The 12,458-nt window shown below is 41.9% G+C and overlaps 1 pseudogene across 1 annotated transcript in view; it reads right to left on the minus strand.

Moving 5' to 3' along the window:
• LOC144579376 (carboxymethylenebutenolidase homolog pseudogene) overlaps window positions 1-12,458 on the minus strand; it is a 40,870-nt pseudogene continuing 28,412 nt past the window's right edge. Inside the window, exon 1 of the transcript XR_013526798.1 lies at window positions 1-12,458. This exon is cut by the window's right edge and continues 28,412 nt beyond it. The product of XR_013526798.1 is annotated as a carboxymethylenebutenolidase homolog pseudogene (transcript).

The raw sequence follows: 12,458 nt of genomic DNA on the forward strand, positions 1-12,458 counted from the left end.
TTTTAGATGGGGTTGTTTTTTTTTTTTTTTTCCGAAAAATTAGTTTATTAGTTTAATACAATGAGGTCAATGGAATCCTGTTTTGATCTCAATACTTCCCATATTGCAATCTCTAAATGTGACAAATCCACCTGTCTTATGACATGATAAGCACCTAGGTTGGGCAGTTAGCCTACCCTAGTTTACAGTTCACGTTCTTCATGGCTTTGCAGCATTTGTCATTTTATACGATGTGTTCAAAGACCAGAAAAGCCCACACTTGACCTGTCAGCTGGTCCTTGAACAGCTGTAGGTTTTGTGTTTTGTGTATGTTTTTGTTTTGTCTTGTTTGAGATACAGTCTCCCTCTGTTGCCCAGGCTGGAGTGCAGTGGCACAATCTCCACCCACTGCAACCTCCTCCTCCCAGGTTTGAGTGATTCCCCTGCCTCAGCCTCCTGAGTAGTCAGGACCACAGGTGCACACCACCACACTTGGCTAACTTTTGTACTTTTAGTAGAGACAGGGTTTCACCATGTTGGCCAGGCTGGTCTCAAACTCCTGACCTCAAGTGATCCACCCGCCTCAGCCTCCCAAACTGCTAGGATTACAGGCGTGAGCCACCACACCCAACCTGTAGGTTTTAACTAATAATTATGGTATTACTTTATCATTCAAATTCTCCAGGTAACTGTCCTGGTTTTTATTTTTCATTTTTATTTATTCATTTACTTTTGAGACAGGGTCACTCTGTCGCCCAGGCTGGAGTGCGGTGGCGGCACAATCTCAGCTCACTGCAGTCTCTACCTCCTGTGTTCTATTGATTCTTGTGCCTCAGCCTCCCAAGTAGCTGGGACTACAGGAGTGCACCACCACACCAGGCTAATTTTGGCATTTTTTTTTTTTTGTAGAGATGAGGGAGTCTCAGTATGTTAGCCAGGCTGGTATCAAACTCCTAACCTCAGGTAATCCACCTGCTTTGGCCTCCCAAAGTGTTGGGATTACAGGCATGAGCCACCGCGCCCAGCCAGACCTTGGTTTTAAATTTTGATTTGATGTACATGTTAAAAATTAAATTATTTCATGCATTATTTCCTAATGAACTTGTGTTTCAAATGACATAATGAATTTTAGGATTCCTACATTTATTTTATAAAGATGAAAATTAAATCGATTGATCTAAGTATTTCCAAGCAAAGTTTGGGATGAAAGCTCTTCTGGGAGTGCTTGCCCTCGATTCTTGCTACATGTACTTGTTCGGCCACTCGATTAAATTCCTTCTGGCCTCGTCAATGTAGGGCATGTCTGCAGGTGAACAGTCTTCTCTCTTCCGATGCACGAACCCGTGAGTCTGCCCAGAAAATGTCTTAATTTGATATTCAACTTTGCAGTGTTCTTTCAGCTTCTGGGTCAGCAATGATACGTTCTTGAGTGGAATCACAGCATCATTTTCAGCAAAAATGAACAAGGTGGTGTTCTTTAAATTGTAAATGTCTTCAGAATCCTTGAGGATGCCGTAGACAGAAACCCTGTCCTGAATTCTGAGTATTTCATCATCAAGTGATGGACAGCAGTTCCACCCCAGCAGAACCCACACGCCAATTTTCTGGGCATGACATTGTTTCAGATACTTCAAAACAGCATCGATTTCTCTAATGATCTTCCAGGCATTTCTCATTTTCAGCCACTCAGGGAAGATGGACCAGTCATCAGAGGGGTCCCAAGGCTCTTGCCCTACAAAGAAGTCTGGAACAATGGTTGTGTAACCATTTCCTGAGATCATGTCAGCCATATATCTGATATTAGGCGACTGCCAGCCAAATATATCTTGAATGACAATAACAGCTTTGCCTCCATCAACAGGGGATTTGGTGACATATGCCTTGATGTGCTCGACTTGAACTTCATGGCCCATCCCTCCATACTCAAGTCTGTGGCCAATGTCACAGGGACAAGGATAAGCTTCGTCAGCCATTGCAAAGATTTAAGTCGGGCTTGTCCCGCGGCCTGCGCTGCACCGTGCGGAGTCAGGCCAAGCCCGGAGTAGGCTCGCGGCACCGGGCAGGGGCACCAGGAGGACGTGGACACGGCGGCAGAAGGCGCGGGGATCCCGGTGGGGCCAGTGGCTCCACTCACAGTCGTAGCCTTCAGGGAGAGCGGGAGCCCGGAGGGGGTGGAGAGGAGAAGGAGGGAGGCACTGTGGGAAGAGAGGTCTGCGAAGTGGGGGAAGGGAAGGCCAGGAGGGAGGGAGGCCGGGGTTGTTTTTTTCTTGTAAATTTGTTTACATTCCTTATAGATTCTGTATATTAGACCTTTGTCAGATGGGTAGAGTGCAAAAATTTTCTCTCATTCTATAGGTTGCCTGTTCACTCTGATGATATTTTCTTTCGCTGTGCAGAAGATCTTTAGTTTAATTAGATGCCATTTGTCTATTTTAGCTTAAGAGGGTAATTTCTATTACCACCTTGTGTTTTTAGTAAACCTAATTCTTACAGCCAACTCCCAGCAAAAGTCTGGACTAGACAAATTTTACTCACTTTTGGAGGATTAAATAAACAGCATATTATAATCCCATTTTTCATGGATTAGTACTATTGAAAAATACATATTCATAATTTTGAATATTATAATGTTTGTGCATCTAAAAAGTCAGAGGTGTGCTCATGCCCTGAAAGTGAATGGAGCTATGGTTAAAACACAAAGAAGTGGCAGGAACCACTTCTTTTTAAGATTTCAAACTTTTAAGATACGTTTTAAACAGAATATAAGACCAAGGATCACCAATGATATTTCTATATTTTAAAGAAAATATTTGAGGCAAATCGCATGGATTTAGTTGTGTTATTTACATATGCTAGCAATTTCAAATCAATTTGACACCTAAGACTGGCAAACCTGGCAGAATTTCAGATGACACAAAGATGCCAGAACCAAAGTTCAAAATCATCTTGTCAGACTGAAGCATGTTTCTGAAGATATACACACAGGAAATAATTTTCACCCCGAACTTGAATTGGAGTTTAAACACAAGCTGCTCCCATACACCTTGCTTTGCAGCCTTTCTTAACCAAAAATGAAAACAAAAACAAAAATGAGAAACATGGATTCGTAACAATAATATGAAGCAATGTAGTCTGTCGAAATGGTAAAAAGTAAAAATTCTTTCATTAAAGAAATATAATGCATAGGTCATGGGATATAGGAGTTGCCTTATAGGTTAGCTACTTGCCTTTCCCCACAGTGAATAGGTAGGCTTTTGGAAAATGGTAGGCTGCCCAAACTCTGATTTTGTTGTTTCATTCTGTGTCATATGTTTCAACCAAAATCCTTGAGTAGTAGAGGAATCTTGGCTTGAGCACCTAAGCCGAGGTTCCCCCTCAGAAACAACAGTGCAAGGCAGGCCCACTAATGAGTCACATGAGCCATAATTAGTCCTAAAGGAAGAGAGTCAAGAGACACAAGGACAATAGGACAGAAACACAGCTGAAAAGCAATGTTGAATAAAGCACCGTATCACTAAAGTTATCCTCCAGGCCAGACAAGCCCCACCGGCTCAGCCCTGGATCCTGGAAAAAGTTGCAGTGATGTGTAAAAAAGTGAAAGAGCCCCTTCTGACTAAGATGGCATTATAAGTTTGCAGTCTAAGCCTCCTTTCCCCACCATACGTTGTTCCAAACAAATAGCAATGATAAATAACATTTTTAAAAAGAAAATTGAAAATACATTACATAGTCATATCTTTGTTGAGGAGAAAATAAACTAGAACACAAGTAGTAAGTGGGGCTGAAACTACGGATCATCTGGGCTCAGGGTCTGCTGTCTCTCAGAGGCAGACAGGAGTTCAAAGAAAACCCCCACTCCTTCATCCTCCACAAGGGACCTGAGCTGGTCTCTCATGAAATGAACAGCTATGGTAGGACTCCGTTGCAATGACAAGAGGCTTTAAAAAGCCATACTGTGCTGAGTTGGGCTATGTTCTATAACCCAGTTTCATAACCAAGAAGGATAAGGCAAGATGAGGCAAATACAACCTCCTAGGTATGATCTGGGCCAATCCACTTCCTGGCTTAGCAATTGTGTGAAGAAGAGTTAACATAGCAGATTTGAGGCTGCCGACTTAGAAGGGCCTACTTGCAAGTTTGGCCCTTGGCTGGCATCTGGGATGCTAGCTCTGGGACTCAGGTCATGTCCTAACAATAAGGGCAGCTACCCACACCTGGGCTGTTTGTCCAAACAGTGTGATTTCTGGTTAATGTCTGTTTCCTTCTGGGAGTCTGGAATTTGGGTATGTGATAAGCAGAAGGTGCCTTCAGGATCAGCCCTCCTAAAAAAGTTTTTTTTTTTTAAGAGAGAACGAAAGAAAGAAAAAGGAATGAAGAAGAGGAGGAAAAAAGAGGAAGAGGAGGAGGGAGAGAGAACAGGAGTGTTGCTTAATTGCCCAGGCTAGAATGCAGTCTAAAAGTGGGTATTGAAAACCTCCCTTATACCACCAATTGTGCTTAATAATGGCCAACCAATATTTCGTCTTAACCTGTGAGTAGGTGTGATGTGGTACTGATAAGAGTGCACATCTTGTGTGTTTAAAGTGGAGAGTTCTATAAATGTTTATTAAGTTTACTTGTTCCGGATCTGAGTTCAAGTCCAGGATATCCTTGTTAATTTTCTGTCTCATTGATCTATCTAATATTGATGTTGAAATCTCCCACTATTACTATGTGGGAGTCCAAGTCTCTTTACAAGTCTTATGTATCCTATATTGGGTGCCTACACATCCAGGATCATCAGCTCTTCTTGTTGCATGGATCCTTTTACCATTATGTCCTCTTTTGATCTTTGTTGCTTTAAAATCCATTCCATCAGAGATGAGAATTGCAACCTCTACTTTTTATTTACTTATTTTTGTTCTCCATTTGGTTGACAAACCTTTCTCCATCCCTTTGTTTTGACTCTTCATGTATCCTTGGATGTAAGATGGGTCTGGATGCAGCATACCGATGGGTTTTGGCTGAATCTTTTGACTGGGGGATTTAGTCAATTTAAATTTAAGATTATTACCATTTGATGTTAGCTGGCTATTTTGCACATGAGTTGATATAAATTTTTCATTATGTTGATACTCTTTACTTTTTGGTATATTTTTAGAAAGGCTAATACTGGTTGTTCCTGTCTATGTGTAATGCTTCTTTCAGAAGCTCTTGTAAAGCAGGCCTGGTGGTAATGAAATCTCTGAGTACCTGCTTATTCACAAAAGATTTTATTTTTCCTTCGACTGTAAAGCTTAGTTTGGCTGGATGTGAAATTCTGGCTTGAAAGTTCTTTTCTTTAAGGATGTTGAATATTGGCCCCCACTCTCTTCTGGCTTGTAGGGTTTCTGCTGAGAGATCTGCTGTGAGTCTGATAGGCTTCCCTTTGTGGGTAACCTGACCTTTCTCTCTGGCTGCCCTTAGTATTTTCTCTTTCATTTCAACCCTGGTGAATCTAACGATTATGTGCCTTGGGGTTGCTCTTCTTGAGGAATATCTTTGTGGTGTTCTCTGTATTACCTGGAGTGGAATATTGTCCTTCCTTGCTAGGTTGGGAAAGTTTTCCTGGATAATATCCTGAAGAGTATTTTCCAGCTTGGATTCATTCTCTTCGTGGCATTCACGTACACCTATCAAACGTAGATTAGGTCTTTTCACATAGTCCCATATTTCTTGGAGACTTTGCTCATTCCTTTTTATCCTTTTTACTCTATTCTTATCTTCTTGTTTTATTTCATTAAGTTGGTCTTCAACCTCTGATATCCTTTCTTCTGCTTGATCAATTCGGCTGTTAAAACTTGTGTATACTTCACGAAGTTCTCATGTTGTATTTTTCAACTCCGTTAATTCACTTATATTCCTCTCTATGTTATCTATTCTTGTTAGCATTTCATCAAACCCTTTTTCAAAGTTCTTAGTTTCTTTGCATTGGGTTAGAACAAGTTCCTTCAACTCCCAGAAGTTTCTTATCATCCACCTTCTAAAAAAGTTTTGAACTCTGATCCTCTAGGCTCCCCTGGACAGAAATATTATATGCATATTTGTAGTTTTTGCTGCTGGAAAAAAAATGAACACCCACTCATTTGGTGTGTTTCCTTATTGGAGGAAAAGAGTATGAGGAAGTCTGTGCATGCATTTCTCCAGAATCCACTTGTGTCTTTTTCCCATGATGATCCTGTCATATTTTCACTATAACAAACCTGAGCCATGAGTCCCAACTACATGCTGAGTTGCATAAGTGCCACTAAAGAACCTCCGAATGTGTGTGACCTTGAGGGTCATTAAAACTGTAGTGGCTATGGGATTTATCAGAACAACTCCAACTGGAATATGGCTACAGTGTGGTTTTGGAGAAAAGGGCAGAAAATGAAGGAGTCTTGGTACTTAGGTGATTATGTCATTGCCCACGGGACAAAAGAGCAGCTGAGATGCTATCTTTTGTGAGAGCTAAAAGTTACCTATGGATTTGAAAATGATAGATTCAAGCCCAGGAGAGTTGGCTCATTGGATCCACTGGCTTCTTTTGTCCATGCTAACTAAAAGGAAGAAAATAGAGAAGTCCCCACTGTGACTTTTTTTGTGCTCTCTTACAAGGGAAAGTTAAAAAGGCCCAAGTAGTCCCTCAGATGAGCTCTGAATGGGTCAACAACAATAAAAATTAACTTAGTTGCTCTCTCCTCAAAAAAAAAAAAGAGAGAGAGAAACACTGAAGCCCTTTCTCAAGCCGAAACTGCAGTACCCCAACATCTTGTGTTTCAGCTGGAATCTCCTAGTCACTGATTTTTCCTCTATAAATGCTGAATTCACTGAAAGGGCTGGGAGTAAACTTTGCCATTTAAAAAAAAAAGATTTTTTTTAATGGCCTTGTATTTTGTGGCTATTTCATCTATATACAATTGGTTTAAAAAATATCTTCTGCCCATAATTTCATAAAAGTTATAGGGTGATTATTCTGATCAGGGAAAGCTGCAAAGAAAAAATATTCATGGTGCACAGATCCCTAGCTTTTTGCCATGCACGGGTAGGTAAATTGAAATTTAAATACTTTGAGTATCAGAAACAGAACAAATCTCCATAACTGATGATTTTTGCTATGGTTTTGCCCATTGGAGCCTCTGAAAAAAGCAAGAAAAAATGAAAACAAAGGCAATCTCCAGATGGAAATATACTTTTGTAGTTTTGAAAGCTGTTTTAGTTTGCTAATGAGCTGTTGTTGAAATGAAATGGCTGATGATTTTCCAGCCTAATATGCATAGAGTGGGTCAATTTGGACTCAAATCAGTTTTTAAAAAAGGATCTTAGGACTTTGTATGCAGATTTATGACCCTGCAGGGTCTTCCTACTATAGAAGAAAAGTTACTGACATTTGGGGAATCATGAATTCAAGATTCTACTTGTCTGGTTCCAACTCTAAAGTGAAACCTGATACTATATGCTGTGTCTGGGCTGTTTCAACTTTAGCACTCACTGTGTCAAACTGAACTCAGATGACATCTCTCTGCTCAATGAGCAGGACTTAAATTCTGGGATGGTTGAAGATTTAGAGCACCCTTCAGTGGGGCAAAAAACTGTAAAAACATCATGTATGCTGGATGGCCTACAGGGGTTACATACAGATGGCCATGGAAAACGGTTTATTCTCTAATGAAAATAGCTTAAACTGAGCTGCTAGCTGGCTCTATAATACTGGCACTAATTGCACTCATAACTTGTGGTTCCTGCCAAAAGCTGAAAGTTGAGGGAGGACACATCTCTTGTGGAAGCCACTAGGCTTTCTAATACAGATGTTTATATTTAACAGGATTATGGTTAACTAGTGAATTGAGAACCCCTGGAGGACATGACTGAAGCTAATACTGCAGGTCGGTCACTGCACTGTGGAGTCCTTATAATAATTTTGCTGTAGAAATGCCCTGGGTAAGGGTAAAGAGAAACAAGCTAATATGACAGGCCTGAGGCTTCTATTTTTAGAAAGGCCTACTGGCAAGATTGGTCGTTAGCTGGCATCTGTGACTTGACACTCAAACAATTCCCTGACTAATAAGGGAGGCTCCCTGTGCCTAGACTATTTATATAAACAGCATAATTTATACTGAACACCCACGCTTTTTCTCTCAGAGTTTGGAATTTTAGTACATTCTAAGGCAGAGGGTGCCTTTGTGATCAGCTCCCAGTAAAACCCTTTGATACTATAGTAGATTGAATAGTGGTCCCTCAAATTCATGTCCAAATTCCAACCCCCACAACCTGTAAATGTGATTTATTTGGAAAAATGCTATTTGCAAATGTATTTTGAGATGAGATTACCCCAGATTTAAGGTGGACCCTAAATCTAATGATGGGTATTACTATAAGAGATAGGCAGATAATTGAAACAAAGAGAACATCATAAAGACCTTATAAAGATGGATACAGGAAATGGAGTGATGTGTCAACAAGCCAATGAAAACTGAGGAATGCTGGCAGCCACCAGAAGCTAGGAGAGAGGCATAGAATGGCTTCCCCCTCATATCCTCCACAAGTAATCAATAGTCAACACCTTAAATTCAGACTTCTGGCCTCTGGAACTGTGAGAGAATAGATTTCTGTTGTTTTATGCCATCAAGTTTATGATTATTTGTTATGGAAGCCTGTTATAGTTTGTCTGTGTGTCCTCACCCAATCTTACCTCAAATTGTAATCCCCACATGTTGAGGGAGAGATTTGGTGGGAGGTGATTGAACCATGGGGTGGTTTCCCCCATGCTGTTCTCAGGATAGTCACTGAGTTCTCCTGAGATCTGGTTGTTCGACAAGTACTTGGCATTTCCCCTGCATCCTGTCACCTCTCTCTTCTGTTGCCTTGTGAAGAAGGTGCTTGCTTCTCCTTTGCCTTTCCTGAGGCCTCCCTAGCCATGCAAGTTTCCTGAGGCCTCCCCAGCCATGCAAAACTATTAGTTGATTAAACCTTTATTATTTATAAATTACAGTATCAGGTAGTATCTATATAGCAATGTGAAAATGGACTGATACACAGCCTTAGGAATCTCATACAAATACTGAGTCTCTAAAGGGCTTCCCGGGGCAGAAATATTGCCCACATCTTTCTGCATTTTTTTACTGCTGGAGAAAGAAACATGTGTGTCTCCTTGTGGAATAAGAGGGTATAAAAAGGTTTGTGCACGAATTACTCCAGACTTATCCTGTTTCTTTGGCCCTTGCTCATCCTGTCCTGTATCCTTTGGCAGTAATACACCTTAGCCCTGAGTATAACGATATGCTGAGTCCCATGAGGCTTTCTAAAAAAATCACCAAATGTGTGGGTGGATCTTGAGGTCACTCCGGAAAGACTGCATTTGTAACATCCTTCATATCACAATAGAACATGAGCTCTAAGTCATCAGTATAAGGCCCGATAGTGAACTGGAGACCCAAGCTATTCAATGAGGGAAACCATAAAAATCCCTATTCAGGGTGGGGTTAATGAACCATCCCAGGGAGAGGGATGTAAACAAAAAAAAATTATTCTGGTCTGGCCCAAGTTGTCTGTTCTCCCGGCAAGGAAGAGTCTTTGGTGTGGGTACAGCCTTCGTAGGCAGATGCTGGGTGTCTGGTGGAGGACCCTGGGGCCCCCCTAACCCCCGCTCTGGGCCCAGCCACCTGGACGGTACTTAGCTTCCCTCATATGGAAGGTCCCTTATCTTGCCCCGCCCAGCTTCCCGGCTAAGCACAAACAGCCCCAGCTGGCGCAATTCCAACTGCCTTCCGCCCAGCAACCCCCCTAGCCAATCACCACCAGCCCCATCACCTCTCCCCCAATTTCCCGCCCGACAACCGACTGAACCAATCACCATCCGCCCCCTCAGCTCTCCAGTAACTTCCCGCCCAACAAGCTCCCGCCGGCAAACTTCCCGCCCAGCAGATTTAAACTGACCAATCGCTACCCACCACCTCAGCTCTCCCACTCCCTCAGCTCCACTACCCCTATAAAAACCGCAAGACCAAGAAAGCCGGTGCGAGACTGCTGACTCTCCTCTGTCACGAGTCCGGTCCGCCCGGAGACTCTCCAATAAAGCCTGAACTCCTCTTTCATCTGGTCTAAATCGATCGCGCCTTGGGGTTCAAGTTACGAGGGTCCAGGCAGGTCAGACACTGGATGCTTATATTGAGTGACAGCCTGTTAAGACAGCCATTTCAAGCTGCTGTAGTCCTGCTCTTTTCATGGCCACAGAGGCCTCTGGAGTGAGGACTAATAGTGGAAGAGTGTGCTTGGTTATGTCATTGTCTGGTTGGAGGCAGTCTTTATTGATCGCACAAAACATCTGGTCCCTGTTGGCAAAGTGCCTTATGAAATGTAAGAGAGAGTCTTTTTCTAAGATAGGGTTACTTATGTCAAGGGTGCTCTATACAAACTTTATGTCAATAAATTCTCTCAGCAGTATATAAATTATAAAAATTGACTCTGGAAGAAACTGAAAAGCTGAAGAAACCAGTAGCCATTAATTGCTTTGCAGATGAATATGACAAAACTTTTATGTTACAGATTATCCCTATTTAATGCAAACTTTCAGAAAATAGTAAAAAAGGTAAATTTCTCAAATCATTTTTATTAGGCTAAACAACTTGATACAAAAACCAGACAAGAACCAGACAAATACTGACAATGCTTACTTATAAAAAAAATAAATAGATGCAAAAAGCTAAAATATTAGTAAAGTAGTGGTGTTATGGGTTGAAATGTGTTCCCCCAAAAGAAATGTGAAGTCCTAACCCCAGTTCCTCAGAATGTGACCTTATTTGGAAATAAGTATTGCATCTGTAATCAGTTAAAACAAAGTCATTCTAGAGCAGTCTTAATCCAATATGACTAGAGTCCTTATGTGATCATGAAGACAGAAGGAGAAAATGCCCTATGATGATGGAGTCAGAGACTGGAATTAATGTCAAGAATTGCCAGCAACACCAGAAACAAAGAGAAACAAACAGACTCTCCTCTAGCACATTCAAGAAAACACAGTGTTGTTGGGTGCGATGGCACACACCTATAATGCTGGCACTTCGGGAGGCCAAGCCAAAAGGATCACTTGAGCTCAGGAGTTAGGCACCAGCCTGGGCAATGTGATAAAACCCTGTCTCTACCAAAATAAAATAAAATAGTTAGCCAGGCATGGTGGTGTGCACCTGTAGTCCCAGGTACTTGGGAGTAGAGGTGGGAGGATTGCTTGAGCCTGGGAGCCAGAGACTGCAGTGAGCTGAGATCTTGCCACTGCACTCCAGACTGGGTGACAGAGCCAGACCCTGCCTCAGAGAGAGAGAGAGAGAGAGGGAGAGAGAGAAAGAGCAAGCAAGCAAGCAAGCATAGCTTTGCTAACACTTTGATTTCAAACTTCTAACTTCCAAAATATGTGATAATAAACTTCTACTGTGTCAAGTCACCTATTTATTTCGTGGTACTTTGAAGCAGCAGCCCTAGGAAACCGGTACAAATGGCAAAGTCAAAAATAAATAATATGGAAAATCTGGGTGATAAGAATACAGAACTGATGTATAACATAGGATTCTCTATATTTTTATTTTTAAGGTAGTTCCTGTTTTTAAAAACAGATTCCTAGATAACACAGCAATGAGGGTACATGGAGCAGTGTGTGGAAGGAGAGACTGAAGCCTATGGTTCCCACTTGTGACTGCAGGAACTCAGAAAGCAAACAGTAACCTGAGCTATGAGCCAGAGCCACAAAAGTGGAAAGAGAAACAAATGTGCGTCTGATTCAAAGGGATTCATGGCACAGGCAGGTATATCCGTTATCTATTGCTGCAATAATGTTGCATAACAAACAACCACAAACTCCAGTGGCTTAAAATGATTAGCATTTATTTCACTGAATAGTCTGTGAGTTGACTGAATAGTTCTGCTGGTATGGGCCAGACTTGGCTGATCTTAGCTGGGATCGCTCAAGCAATCTGCATTCTGCAGTCTGAGGGGGACCCCAGAATGGCCTTAGCTGAGATGAGCTGCCTTTGTCCCTCAAGGTCTCTAATCCTCCAGGAGACTAGTCTGGGCATGTTCTTATGGCAAAGGCAGAGGAACCAGAAAAAAAAGCATTCAAGCGTTTTCACAAGCCCCACTGGCCAAAGCAAGACACTCAGCCAAGTCCCCCCACAGGCAGAGTGGGAGGAGCCTACAATGTTACAGGTCAAAGGGCAGAGAGGCCATGAAATGGTGTCTTCAATATAATCAATCCTCCACAACAGCTTCCATGATATTAATATTAGACAACCAGAACAGGAAAGGAGAAAAACTGGTAGGCACAATGTGACAAGTTGAAAAAAAAATCTTCATCATGACCATCCGGAGATACACATGGGAACTTCCTGAATGAATAAGGAGAAATATAGAGATAAGATTTCCACAGAATGGGGGGTAGAGGGGTTGCTGGAAGTGGGCAGAATTAGAGAAATACACATCTCCATTATTGCAAC

The sequence above is a fragment of the Callithrix jacchus genome, chromosome 1, assembly GCF_049354715.1.
Source record: "Callithrix jacchus isolate 240 chromosome 1, calJac240_pri, whole genome shotgun sequence".
NCBI classification, from domain to species: Eukaryota; Metazoa; Chordata; class Mammalia; order Primates; family Cebidae; genus Callithrix; species Callithrix jacchus.